Below are 14,296 nucleotides of genomic sequence, written 5' to 3' on the forward strand. Positions count from 1 at the left end.
AGCACAGAAGGCAAGCAGAGGCAGAACGAGACCACCAACGGAGAGTGGAAGACAGTGCACGGTTTGAAGCCTTGATATCTCGCCTCACTGTTAACCAAGCCCCTGGCTCTAACACTGCCTCGGTACTGACTGGTTCAGATACCTCATCCATGCTTCCTTCACGCCCCCCAGCCCCACCTAAAGCAGCAGCTCAAACACCGCCCATCTTGAAGCCTGATGTGAATTTCCAGACTTTTCGTGAATGGCGGCGACGGTGGGCTGATTATTCTACAATGGTGGATCTCCAGAGTTTGTCACAGCCTAAACAACTCATCCAGCTGCGTATGTGCCTGTCCTTGGAAATTCAGCGTGTCTTGGAACATACGTTGCAGGTACCCCCAACCTCTTCGCTGTCTGTAGAGGAGGTACTGGACGTTCTACAACGGCACATCAAAGGACAGCAGAATGAAGCTCTGCGCAGGAGGGAATTGTTTAGCTGCAGACAGATGGAGGGTGAGTCTTTTGACGCTTTTTATGTACGTCTTAAGAGAGCCTCGGAAGAGGTAGATATATGTTTAGGCCACCACCAGCAGTGCGAGGAGACCCAGTTGAAGCAGGTGATCCTGATGGGTGTTAAGGACGAGGAACTTGTCCAACGCCTCACCTCCCTCGACTCTTCCTCTTCTCTTCAGGATGTGTTGACGATATGTCGCTCCTATGAGGCTGCCAGGTGTGCCACCTCTGCCATCCGAGCTCCCCCTACAGCTGTACGCGCTGTGTCCCGGTACAAGAAGGACAAGAAGTCTGCTCCTACGCCTTCGCCCACCACGTCCACGCCCGGTTCATTTTGTAACAACTGTGGTAAGCAGCACGGAACACAGGTGTGTCCAGCTGCTCAGTCTACCTGCAACAGTTGTGACCGTAAGGGCCACTGGTCGCTCACAGTGCGGTGCCCAGCTAAGTACGTACAGTGCAATGTGTGCGGTCGTCTGGGCCACTATGACAAGTGTTGCCCTACCCACAAACCCAAGGGACAGCGTCGGCGGAAGCTTCGGCGCCCTTCTACCAGTGAGGGCCGCCCACAGTCGCCAAATCAGAGGCACGACGACCCTGGACAAAGCCCGACCCATATTAGGAGGGTGTACTCCTCGCATCCCAGGACCAAAGTCCCCCAGTACATCAGCGTCATCGTGACCTACGGCGGTGTGTCATCCCGTCTTCAGATGTTGCCCGACACCGGCGCTGATGCTACAGTCATCGGTCCCCAGCATTTGCAATGCTTGGGGCTCTCTCCAAGCGATCTAGGACCGCCTCCCAAGGACCTCTGCGTCACGGCAGATGGTTCACAGATGGCCCCAGCCCTGGGTTCACTCTATGCACATGTCACCTTTGGCAACAGGTCGTGTCAGGCCTGGATTGACGTGCATAATGGTGTCCCGACTCCTTTGCTGTCCTACAGACATTGCCAAGAGTTGGCCATCATCTCCCAGGACTTCCCAACACCGATTCTCGAGGTAAAATACGCCAACAGGGTGCACGAAGGGAGCAGCAACTACCCTGCTGCCGCCCTACCCCTACCTCTGGCCAGTGACACCTCTCCTTCGGTAGTTGTCCCTGCTGCTTCACGTCCCCACGCCTTGGCTCGCCTCCACGACAGTCACTGTGGAGCCGAGGCCACCAAACGGCGTGCAAGACAGACTGTGTTCCGGCCTGGCATCGACCCCGACATCTCCAATGCTGTCCAGGTGTGTAAGCCCCGCCACGTATTACAACCCAGCCAGCAGCAGGTACCCTTCATGAGTGACGACAACCCCACCCGCCCCTTTGAGTCTGTGTCGGCCGACTTTTTCTGTGTGTCAGGAAAGTCCTTCCTGGTTATCGTCGACCGTCTCTCTGGTTGGCCGGTTGTCATCAAGGGCGGTAATGACACGACGTCTGCCGCCACCATCAGCAAGTTCCGCCACTACTTCCGTGACGTGGGCGTTCCTGTACGCCTGCGAACCGACGGAGGGCCTCAGTTCACAAGCCGGGACTTTGCTGTGTTCCTTGACCGATGGGGAGTCCGGCATGTGTTGTCATCGCCCCATTACCCGCAGTCCAACGGCCACGCTGAGGCTGCTGTCAAATCCCTGAAGCACCTCATCCTTAAGGTGGCCCCTTCTGGGAACATTGACTGCGAGGCCTTCGACCGGGGTCTTCTTGAACTCCGCAACACACCTAACTACACCGGACGCTCCCCTGCCCAGGTTTTGTATGGACGCCCCCTTCGTTCTTGTGTCCCTGCTCACCCTCAATCCTTCTCCAAGGAGTGGCAGGCCAAGACAGAGGATTGTGACCGCCGAGCCGCCGAACGTGTTCAGGACGTCGTCGCCCGCTACAACGACCACGCCCGTTCTCTCCCCAGGTTGAGTGTCGGCACCCAAGTCCGTGTTCAGGACCCGACCTCCCTACGTTGGGACAAAGTAGGCGTAGTCATGGGTCTCGGCAGGTCACGGGACTACCAGGTGCGGTTACCCAGTGGTCGTGTGTGGTGGAGGAACCGCCGTTTTCTCCGCCCCGTAACAATGCCTTCTGCTGGCCCCGCCACCAGTGTTGAGTCCCATACCCTTCCCAGTGATGAAGTCCCTCGACGCTCAGAACGGATCCAAAAGAAAAGGTCCGCTCAAGACTTTGCTATGAGCGTATAGGGGGGAGGGAGGTGTATGTATATTATGTATGCTGGATTATATATTATGTATGTATATTATGTATGTGCTCCATTTATGTATTATTCATTCAGCCTAGCTAGCAGCGTGTGGCAATGTTATTACCATATCCCACATGCTTAATTAATGTGCCCGGCGACGTATGGAAGCTGCTAATGTATCACTTGCCATACGTCGTCTATAGCAGTTGACAGTAAACCGGTGTTTGTGTTCTCTCCTGTATATAGAACTTATTACCCAGAACACCTAACAGTTGTTATTACTGTTACTGTCTTGGCTGTTATTACTGAAAGTTTCTTGGCTGTTATTACTGTTACTGTCTTGGCTGTTATTACTGTTACTGTCTTGGCTGTTATTACTGTTACTGTCTTGGCTGTTGTTACTGTTACTGTCATGGCTGTTATTACTGTTACTGTCTTGGCTGTTATTACTCTTACAGTCTTGGTTTTTATTACTGTTACTGTCTTGGTTGTTATTACTGTTACTGTCTTAGCTGTTATTACTGTTACTGTCTTGGTTGTTATTACTCTTACTGTCTTGGCTGTTATTACTGTTATTGATTTAGCTGTTATTTCTGTTACTGTCTTGTCTTGGCTGTTATTACTCTTACTGTCTTGGCTGATATTACTGTTACTGTCTTGGCTGTTATTACTGTTACTTACTTGGCTATTATTACTGTTACTGTCTTGGCTGTTATTACTGTTACAGTGTTGGTTGTTATTACTGTTACTGTCTTGGTTGTTATTACTTTTACAGTCTAGGGTGTTATTACTGTTACTGTCTTGCCAGTTATTACTGTTACTGTTTTGTCTTCGCTGTTATTACTGTTACTGTGTTGGTTGTTATTACTGTTACTGTCTTGGCTGTTATTACTGTTACTGTCTTGCCAGTTATTACTGTTACTGTGTTGGTTGTTATTACTGTTACTGTCTTGGTTGTTATCACTTTTAGAGTCTTGGGTGTTGTTACTGTTACTATCTTGGCTGAAATTTGTGTTACTGTCTTGGCTGTTATTACTGCTACTGTCTTGACTGTTATTTCTGTTACTGTCTTGGTTGTTATTACTGTTACTGTCTTGGTTGTTATTACTGTTACTTTTTTAGCTGTTATTACTGTTACTGTCTTGGTTGTTATTACTGTTACTGTCTTGGCTCTTATTACTGTTACAATCTAGCCTATTATTAACGTTACTCTCTTGGCTGTTATGACTGTTACTGTCTTGGCTGTTATTGCTGTTACTGTCCTGGCTGTTATTACACTTACTGTCTTGGTTTTTATTCCTGTTACTGTCTTGGCTGTTATTACTGTTACTGTCTTGCCTGTTATTGCTGTTACTGTCTTGTCTTCGCTGTTATTACTGTTACTGTCTTGGCTGTTATTACTGTTACTCTCTTGGCTCTTATTACTGTTAATGTTTTGTCTTCGCTGTTATTACTGTTACTCTGTTGGTTGTTATTACTGTTACTGTCTTGGTTGTTTTTACTTTTACAGTCTTGGGTGTTATTATTGTTACTATCTTGGCTGTTATTACTGTTACTGTCTTGGCTGTTATTACTGCTACTGTCTTGACTGTTATTTCTGTTACTGTCTTGACTGTAATTACTGTTACTGTCTTGATTTTTATTACTGGTACTGTTTTGGCTGTTATTAATGTTACTGTCTTGGCTGTTATTACTGTTACTGTCTTGGCTGTAATTACTGTTACAATCTTGGCTGTTATTACTCGTACTGTCTTGGTTGTCATTACTGTTACTGTCATGGTTGTTATTACTGTTACTGTCATGGCTGTTATTACTGTTACAGTCTTGGCTGTTATTACTGTTACTGTCTTAGCTTTTATTACTCTTACTGTCTTGGCTGTTGTTACTGTTACTGACATAGCTGTTATTACTGTTACTGTCTTGGCTGTTATTACTGTTACTGTCTTGCCTGTTATTACTGTTACTGTCTTGGTTGTTATTACTTTTACAGTCTTGCAAGTTATTACTGTTACTGTCTTGCCTTCGCTATTATTACTGTTCCTGTCTTGGCTGTTATTACTGTTACTGTCTTGGCTGTTATTAATGAAACTGTCTTGGCTGTTATTACTGTTCCTATCTTGGTTGTTATTACTGTTACTGTCTTGGCTGTTATTACTGTTATTGTCTTTGCTGTTATTACTGTTACTGTCTTTGCTGTTATTACTCTTGTTGTCTTGTCTCATATTACTGTTACTGTCTTGGCTGTTGTTACTGTAACTGTTTTGGGTGATATTACCGCTACTATCTTGGCTATTATTACTGTTACTATCTTTGCTGTTGTTACTGTTACTGTCTTGGCTGTTATTACTGTTACTGTCTTGGCTGTTATTAATGAAACTGTCTTGGCTGTTATTACTGTTCCTGTCTTGGTTGTTATTACTGTTACTGTCTTGGCTGTTATTACTGTTATTGTCTTTGCTGTTATTACTGTTACTGTCTTTGCTGTTATTACTCTTGTTGTCTTGTCTCATATTACTGTTACTGTCTTGGCTGTTGTTACTGTTACTGTTTTGGGTGATATTACCGCTACTATCTTGGCTATTATTACTGTTACTGTCTTTGCTGTAATTACTATTATTGACTTAGATGTTATTTCTGTTACTGTCTTGGCTGTTATTACTGTTACTGTCTTAGCTGTTATTACTGTTACTCCCTTGGCTGTTATTACTGTTATTGACTTAGCTGTTATTACTGTTACTGTCTTGGCTGTTATTACTTTTGCTGTCTTGGCTATTATTACTGTTACTTTCTTGGCTATTATTACTGTTACTGTCTTGGCTGTTATTACTGTTATTGTTTTGTCTTCTCTGTTATTACTGTTACTGTGTTGGTTGTTATTACTGTTACTGTCTTGGGTGTTATTACTCTTACTGTCTTGACTGTTATTAAAGTTACTCTCTTGGCTGTTATAACTCTTACTGTCTGGATATTTATTACTGGTACTGTTTTGGCTGTTATTACTGTTACTGTCTTGGTTGTTATTACTGTTACTGTCATGGCTGTTATTACTGTTACTGTCTTGGCTGTTATTACTGTTACTGTCTTGGTTGTTATTACTGTTACTGTCATGGCTGTTATTACTCTTACTGTCTTGATTTTTATTACTGGTACTGTTTTGGCTTTTATTACTGTTACTGTCTTGGTTGTTATTACTGTTACTGTCATGGCTGTTATTACTGTTACTGTCTTGGCTGTTACTACTGTTACTGTTTTGGCTGTTATTACTGTTTCTGTCTTGGCTGTTATTACTGTTACTGTCTTGGTTGTTATTACTGTTACTGTCATGGCTGTTATTACTGTTACTGTCTTGGCTGTTACTACTGTTACTGTCTTAGCTGTTATTACTCTTACTGTCTTAGCTGTTATTACTGTTACTGTCTTAGCTGTTGTTACTGTTACTCTCTTGGCTGATATTTCTGTTACTATCTTGATTTTTATTACTGGTACTGTTTTGGCTGTTATTACTCTTATTGTCTTGGCTGTTATTACTGTTACTGTCTTGGTTATTTTTACATTTACTGTCTTGGTTGTTATTCTGTTACTGTCTTGGTTGTTATTACTGTTACTGTCTTGGTTGTTATTACTGTTACTGTCTTGGCTGTTATTACTCTTACTGTCTTGGTTGTTATTACTGTTACTGTCTTGGCTGTTATTACTGTTATTGTCTTAGCTGTTATTTCTGTTACTGTCTTGGCTGTTATTACTCTTACTGTCTTGGTTGTTATTACTGTTACTGTCTTGGCTGTTATTACTGTTATTGTCTTAGCTGTTATTTCTGTTACTTGTTGGCTGTTACTGTCTTGGCTTACTCTTACTGTCTTGGCTGTTATTACTCTTACTGTCTTGGCTGTTATTTCTGTTACTGTCTTGGCTGTTATTACTCTTACTGTCTTGGCTGTTATTACTCTTACTGTCTTGGCTGTTATTACTGTTACTGTCATGGCTGTTATTACTGTTACTGTCTTGGCTGTTATTACTCTTACTGTCTTGGCTGTTATTTCTGTTACTGTCTTGGCTGTTATTACTGTTACTGTCATGGCTGTTATTACTGTTACTGTCTTGGCTCTTATTACTGTTACTATCTAGGCTATTATTACTGTTACTGTCTTGGCTGTTATGGCTGTTACTGTCTTGGCTGTTTAACTGTTACTGTCTAGACTGTTAGTATGGTTACAGTCTTCGCTGTTATTACTATTACTGTCTTGGCTGTTATTACTGTTCCTTTCTTGGCTGTTATTACTGTTACTGTCTTGCCTGTTATTACTGTTACTGTCTTGGCTGTTATTTCTGTTACTGTCTTAACTGTTATTACTGTTACTGTCTTTGTTGTTATTACTGTTACAGTCATGGCTGTTTTCACTGTCTTGTCTTGGCTGTTATTACTGTTACTGTCTTGACTATTATTACTGTTAGTGTCTTGGCTGTTATTACTGTTACTGTCTTGGCTGTTATTACTGTTACAGTCTTGACTGTTATTACTGTTACTGTCTTGGCCGTTATTACAGTTACTGTCTTAACTGTGATTACTGTTACTGTCTTGACTGTTATTACTGTTACTGTCTTAGCTGTTATTACAGTTACTGTTATTTGAGAGCTGTCGTGGATGGCTCCATCTTCCCTCGAGGGAGGACGACGTGCCTATTCCGTTCTCCCTCGATAGGACACTACTCATAGCAGTCACACTCATAATCTTACATCGAACGGACGTGATTAAATGGTCTATTTATATAGCCGCCGTCCTCTCCCTTCACACTCATAGATAGTGGAAGTTACGGTTGATTTACACTCAGGAATTATATAAACAATATTTTTTCAATAAAAGAAGAAATAACAATGGGGTTTCGCTACTTTTACTCAATATAATATATTTCTAGTCCCATATACTTTATGGGTAGTTCATACAAGTGATCGTGGGCACTTCGTGCCCAATGGCGAATCCGGTGGTACAGTTTACCAAAGCACGAAAGGCTGGCAGTGTACAGGGACATCGTTTTACAGCGTAAATAAAATGGTTAATTATGCCTCCTTAAAGAAACCTTCGACATGCGACCAGGTTTGTTGTACTCTACAAATTTATAGAGATTTTTCCACCAAGTTTGATGAAAAACGATTGTGCTGTTTTGGCTGCCCAGAACAGACACACACACAGACACATGACTATTCCTATAGCATATGAGATAATCATTGTCTTGGTTGTTATAATCATGATCGTTAGTGTTATAATCATAGTTGTGGTTGTTATAATCATAGTCGTGGTTGTTATAATCATGGTCCTGGTTTCATAATCATAGTCGTGGTTGTTATAATCATGGTGGTGGTTGTTATAATCAGAGTCGTGGTTGTTATAATCATGGTCGTGGGTGTTATAATCATGGTCGTGGTTGTCATAATCATGGTCGTGGTTGTTACAATCATAGTCGTGGTTGTTATAATCTTAGTCGTGGTTGTTATAATCATATTCGTGGTTGTTATAATCATGGTCGTGGTTGTTATAATCATGGTCGTGGTTGTTATAATCATAGTCGTGGTTGTTATAATCATATTCGTGGTTGTTACAATCATGGTCGTGGTTGTCATAATCATGGTCGTGGTTGTTACAATCATAGTCGTGGTTGTTATAATCTTAGTCGTGGTTGTTATAATCATATTCGTGGTTGTTATAATCATGGTCGTGGTTGTTATAATCGGTTGTTATAATCATGGTCGTGGTTATAATCGTTCGTCGTTGGTTATAATCATATTCGTTGTTTATAATGGTTGTTACAATCATAGTCGTGGTTGTTATAATCATGGTCGTGGTTATGATCATGGTCGTTGTTGTTATAATCATGGTCGTGGTGTTATAATCATCGTCGTGGTTTTTATAATCATAGTCGTAATTGTTATAATCATTGTCGTGGTTATGTCATCATGTTATAATCATCGTCGTGGTTGTTATAAATATGGTCGTGGTTGTTATAATCATGGTCGTGGTTGTTATCATGGTTCATGGTTGTTATAATCATGTGGTTGTTATAATCCTGGTCGTGGTTGTTATAATCATGGTCGTGGTTGTTATAATCCTAGTTGTGGTTGTTATAATCATTGTCGTGGTTTTATAATCATGGTCGTGGTTGTTACAATCATAGTCGTGGTTGTTATAATCATGGTCGTGGTTATGATCATGGTCGTTGTTGTTATAATCATGGTCGTGGGTGTTATAATCATCGTCGTGGTTGTTACAATCATGGTCGTGGTTGTTATAATCATATTCGTGGTTGTTACAATCATGGTCGTGGTTGTTATAATCATGGTCCTGGTTGTTATAATAATAGTCGTGGTTTTTTTAATCATAGTCGCGGTTGTTATAATCATGGTCGTGGTTGTTATAATCATGGGTTGTTACAATCATAGTCGTGGTTGTTATATTCATGGTCGTGGTTATGATCATGGTCGTAGTTGTTATAATCATGGTCGTGGGTGTTATAATCATAGTTGTGGTTATTATGATCATAGTCGTGGTTGTTATAATCATGGTCGTGGTTGTTATAATCATAGTCGTGGTTGTTACAATCATGGTCGTGGTTGTTATAATCATGGTCGTGGTTGCTATAATCATGGTCGTGGTTGTTATAATCATAGTCGTGGTTGTTACAATCATGGTCGTTGTTGTTATAATCATGGTCGTGGGTGTTATAATCATCGTCGTGGTTGTTATAATCATAGTCGTGGTTGTTATAATCATTGTCGTGCTTATGATCATAGTCGTGGTTGTTACAATCATGGTCGTGGTTGTTATAATCATAGTCGTGGTTGTTATAATCATGGCCGTGGTTGTTATAATCATGGTCGTGGTTGTTATAATCATGGTCGTGGTCATGATACTTACAGTATCTAATATACTATAAGAAGGAATAGAATAAACGTTAGAATAATTAATTAAAGAAATATTCGCCATAAGGAGAGGTTGAAATCATAAAAAAATTTATTACGAATCACAGAGGATCATTCCGAGATAAATTATATTATGAAGTGAAGTGACCTTGATTTTGGTTATATTAGTCATCATCTGCTTAAGTCATCACTTGTGTTAAGTCATCATAGTCATCATCTACGTTAGTCAGTTTTAGGCCCATCTCACATGACTGACTGACCATCAATGTTTTTTCCACGCGAGGGTGTTAGTTTTCAATGCTTCTTATTATTTAAGATGGTGGATGTAAGACCTCCTACCCTCACTGACGCAGCTATGGTCAATTTGGTGTTATTCTTGTTTATAAATGCCTTCTAATCTGTCTCAAGTCTATCCGTCATGTCTATTGCCATCCCAACTGTCTGTTCGTCTGTGTGGTGTTTGAATGTAAGCCCGTCTATACTCTTTGTGTCGTCAAATCTGTCTGTCTTATCCATTATTGGCGTGTGTCTGCCTGTTTGTGAACACTTATGCGAACCAGTCAGTCAGCTGTCTGTCTGTCATGTTAGTTGCCATATTGTCTATTTGTGCATGTATGAATCTGTATATTTTTGTCAACCTCCTGTCTGTTTCACTGTCTATATTCACCCTGTGTCTATTGTAGTCATCTTCTCCATGCATTCCTGTTATTATCTCTTTTCCACGTACAGTCAGCCACAGGAATAAGTATACACTGTAGCTGTAAGGTCGTCTGGTAACGTTGAAACTGCGCATCCAGACGCATGATGAAACTTAGCTCCCCCCACCTGTTATCTCTAACTATTTTCTGTTTTCCTTTCTTTATTCTTCTATTTACTCATCTTCCGTCCTTTACTAATCCAAACAACATTAAAAAATAGGAGGCTAAGAAAAAAAGGGGTGGGAGGAGGGAGCCGTACGATAACTGCAATCGTGGGCTGACAGCGTACATCGAATAAAGGTGCGCCATGTCCGTAGATTTGTCATCGTTTTCCATCGTAAATATAATTGTTAACTAATGCCTTCCTAAAGAAACCATCGACATGGGGCCAGGTTTGTTCCACTCTAGGATTTTTTTGCGATTTTACTACCAAGTTTAATGAAAAACGATTGTGCCGTTTCGGCTGCACAGGCAGACAAACAGACAGACAGACAGACAGACGGATAGCGCTATAGAATATTGGATGGTGGCAGCTAATGTGAGTACGAATATGACATACCAGTCTACGTACCAAGGCGTCAGTGTTTTGTGAAATAAGAAAAACAAAAAACAGTGGCGTGTTACATATCAGAGTGAATTGCTATATCCCGTAGTGAGACGATTGTACTTTAGTGTTCCTCATTCTTTCTCCCATAGTGGTGTGCAGAATTATTCCAATAACCAATTCTGAGTTATTGTTAACTTATTACCATACGGCTAGTTAGTGATACCCCTGTTAACAACAAGCAAGAGTGGTCAGGAAAGTGTCTTGTCGGCATTCTTATCCTGTGCCCTCCGCTTGCAGTGTTGCAGACATACCCAAATACTTTCAGGGTTTACTAACAAAAGACCTTTCACAAGTGTCCAGACGACAATTGAGGCTTCGTGATCGTTGATTGCTATATTTCCAGTGCATCAGAAAGTCCTTCATATATACAGGGCTGCAGAAGGTTTGGCACACAGAAACAGCGACATCGTATCAGCGAGTAGAGGACCTGATTCGTCATTGTCAGCAGCTGACCATACTGTGGAAGGTACTCCCCTGTCGTGAAGTGGATTCACCCGGCGTTCGTCACTGCAGCGCATCTGGTGGCTGCTAGGCAACCGGACATACGCAGTGGAGCAGCCCTCGCTCGCCGCCAACTCAGAGTGGGAGGGACGATTGCTGTACCAACCCAACTAACCCCCCACCTGAGACCATCTGTGGATCGAGTTTTCTATGAAGATGTCCAACTCCTTCATTTTCGTGGTTCATTTATTTTATACACAGTGGGACTCTATACGAAATAGCTTCTCAAGTGATTGTTACAAGTGGTGATAACCCAGGAAGGTTGTTGCATATATTAGTTTCACATGTAACTGATATATCACACTAACAGTCATCTCACCATAAACACAGTTGGTAAAGGTAGAGGTATTATGTTCTTCCCACTACTGTGGCATACTGGTTTAGAAGAAGAACCTATATATATATGAAACGTAAATGTAAATTTGAAATAGCAATCGAAGATATTGTTATATGTGTTACATTTACTTCTACAAGGAAGAAGAATTGCAGCATTTTCGTGGACATTGACCCAGTCACCGGACCTTGGAGTCAGCTGTGTCTCCTGTGAGTGACACATGCAAGTCTACGGGATTGCGGCAACAATTTCACGTTTTCAAGCCTGCAAGGAATAGGTAGAATCTAGGCATACATTAAATAAATACATACATTTACATAGCCAACGGAATGCCTCCACATTGATAGAACATCGGATAGGTTATGTCATTGTTGTAAGTGCCTTACTTATTTTAATATACACTGACGTGATATAATTCCCAGTATTTATTTCTTACCTGTTCAGTTATTGATACTATATTTATTTTAACTCTATTTTTTATAAATTTCCTGTAAATGGATGGACAAGGATATTTCTTTGGTTTGTATCTAATTAATTTTTCAAACCTTAGACATAGAAAATGTGGACATTTTCTTTTGATCCCAGGGAGGATAAGAATGTTCATAATTTTCAAACTACATATTTTAATGATGTCAAAGACACATCTTCTTAAAATAAAAATATGATAGTTATACAGTAAAGTATCACAGACTGTAAATTTTCAGCCATACCGTGTAGAACCCTTTACAACTCAGTACCATTGCTCTCCGCTAATATGAATGTTTCGTAGAAAGAGTCTGAAGCACCACACACTCATTCATCTAGCGTGATTACAGTAGCAAAAGTTGTACATTGCTCAGAAGGCGTAAACACGAAGTAGGCGAAGATTATTTCTGCCATTATGCTTAACCAAGTTAACGATTCCAATATTGTGTTGATATTGGCAGTAATGTTTGTGTTTAAAGTCAGAATCATCCAATTTTGCCATTTTACATGAGATACTAGCCCGTCAGACACTTAAGTCTAGGACCCCAGTACTTGATGGTTTCAGAGTCCCCAGCTTAGTGTTTACACATATGTTTGTAACATGGTTAGGCTGCCTCATATTATGCTGAGTTAAGGCATTTAGTAGCCGGTTTTCTGGCCACCCAAAGTGGGCAGTAGCTTGATACCCTTGACGAGAGGAAGACGTTATTTGAGAGCCATCGTGGATGGCTCAGTCTTCCCTCGAGGGAGGACGACGTGCTTATTCCGTTCTCCCTCGATGGGTCACTACTCATAGCAGTCACACTCATAATCTTACAATGAACGGACGTGACTAAACGGTCTATTTATATATCCGCCGTCCTCTCCTTTCACACTCATAGATAGTGGAAGTTACGGTTGATTTACACTCAGGAATTATATAAACAATATTTTTTTCAATAAAAGAAGAAACAACAATGGGGTTTCGCTACTTTTACCCATTATACTATATGTCTAGTCACATATACTTTATGGCTAGTTCATTATTACTGTTACTGTCTTGGCTGTTATTACTGTTACTGTCTTGGCTGTTATTACTGTTACTGTCTTGGCTGTTATTACTGTTACTGTTTTAGCTATTATTACTGTTACTGTCTTGGCTGTTATTACTATTACTCTCTTGGCTGTTCTTACTGTTACTGTCTTGTCTTGGTTGTTATTACTGTTACAGTCTTGGCTGTTCTTACTGTTTCTGTCCTGGCTGTTATTACTATTACTGTCTTGGCTGTTATTACTGTTACTCTCTAGGCTGTTCTTATTGTTACTGTCTTGTCTTGGTTGTTATTACTGTTACTGTCTTGGCTGTTCTTACTGTTTCTGTCCTGGCTGTTATTACTGTTACTGTCTTCGTAGTTATTACTGTTATTGTCTTGGCTTTTATTACTGTTACTGTCTTGGCTGTTATTACTGTTACAGTCTTGGCTGTTATTACTGTTACTGTCTTGTCTGTTACTACTGTTACTGTCTTGGCTGTTATTACAGTCTTGGCTGTTATTACAGTCTTGGCTGTTATTACAGTCTTGGCTGTTATTACTGTTACTGTCTTGGCTGTTATTACTGTTACTGTCTTGGCTGTTATTGCTGTTACAGCAGCAGCAGCAGCAGCAGCAGCACTTGTTAGTACGCTACCAGGAGTCAGCCTCGTCAGCAGCAGCACTTGTTGGTACGCTACCAGGAGTCAGCCTTGTCAGCAGCAGCACTTGTAGGTACACTACCTTGCAATACTGCTGACACTAGAGGTTGTCCTTTGTTATTGTAAGCTACTGAACATGAAGTAAATGTTTGGTTTACCTTGAACTGTGTGAGTGGGTGTCCGTCGGGCAGACTCTCGGGTACAACTACGTAATTGCTGAAGCTACACACCTGATTGATGACTGGTGCGGGTTGTTTCACAGCTGAATTATATTGTAGTAAAAGAAGTAAATGATTACACGTTCATATGTAATGGCTAAAATATTTGTCGCATTTTGAGACGGACCCCAAAAAACAAAGAAAAATATAACTGAAAACTAATTATTATAATTTTCAACGATTATAACAAAACATTTCAGTGCAAAATAGATAACTATATACAT

General features: G+C 41.1%; 1 protein-coding gene across 1 annotated transcript in view; it reads right to left on the minus strand.

Annotated features, from left to right (window-relative positions):
- The window catches only part of LOC121863642, a 111,036-nt gene extending 96,965 nt beyond the window's left edge, over positions 1-14,071 (minus strand). Inside the window, exon 1 of the mRNA XM_042362395.1 lies at positions 14,013-14,071. The gene's annotated coding sequence lies outside the window, so the exon portion shown is untranslated. The remainder of the gene's footprint in view (positions 1-14,012) is intronic.
- Between the last annotated feature and the right edge of the window lie 225 nt (positions 14,072-14,296).

Source organism: Homarus americanus, unplaced genomic scaffold (genome assembly GCF_018991925.1).
Source record: "Homarus americanus isolate GMGI-L3 unplaced genomic scaffold, GMGI_Hamer_2.0 scaffold41366, whole genome shotgun sequence".
Taxonomy (NCBI): domain Eukaryota; kingdom Metazoa; phylum Arthropoda; class Malacostraca; order Decapoda; family Nephropidae; genus Homarus; species Homarus americanus.